The following is an 840-nucleotide window of genomic DNA, read 5'->3' as shown; positions in this document are numbered from 1 at the left end:
ACTTCTCACATGGAAAACAACCTGTTTATCAAAGTTTATTTTAATGCTTTCTTCAAAACACTTATGTCATCAACTTCATCCAATCTCAATAAGGTCTTCACTTTGAAAGACCTACTTTAAATCACTTCAGCCTAGGTATAAAAAAAAAAAAAATCTATGAATATCCTTCTCCAGCTAATCTCTGAGAAACTACTTTCAAGTTATGTTGTTTCATGGTGTGGGAAATTAAATGAATTCCGATTTCTTTTTTCAGTAGGTTTCCCTGCTACTCTTTATCGGACATTCAATTGTCAACAAAATTCCATTTTGAGTGTAAAATATAATCACCATTATGAAAGCATGTATTTAATATGACCCTTTGGGAATGAAGTTTTTACAGTGAAGATGATTGTTATAAACATTTAGCTGAATTTAAAACTAAAACTCAAAAGTTAAAGTGGAGGATTTAGAATTGGATATTTACATTCATTTGCACATGTATTATGTTTACATATATTCTCATTTTAATGGGAATAAATTGAACAAAAGTACAAGCATCAAAAGAAAGTTTTGCACAAAGCTTGCCTTTTTCTATTATTAATTCTATATTTTTCTTATAACCATTTGTTATAATCTTATAAACTCTTTCATGGGCTACTTATTTAAGGCTAAATATAATTGTATTATTTAGCTTACTCCATGGTTATGTAAAAGTCATATTACCTCTCACAAGACCTCATAAAAATATCTATCATCAATTTATATTTCAAAACTGCTTTACAATCCTTTATTAAGTTATTTTATAGGGGCACCTGGGGGGCTCAGTCGGTTAAGCGACCAACTTCAGCTCAGGTCATGATC

The sequence above is a fragment of the Hyaena hyaena genome, unplaced genomic scaffold (assembly GCF_003009895.1).
Source record: "Hyaena hyaena isolate Hyena2069 unplaced genomic scaffold, ASM300989v1 scaffold_1264, whole genome shotgun sequence".
NCBI classification, from domain to species: Eukaryota; Metazoa; Chordata; class Mammalia; order Carnivora; family Hyaenidae; genus Hyaena; species Hyaena hyaena.
The sequence above is the reverse complement of the archived record's forward strand: the minus strand, read 5'-3'. Positions refer to the sequence as shown.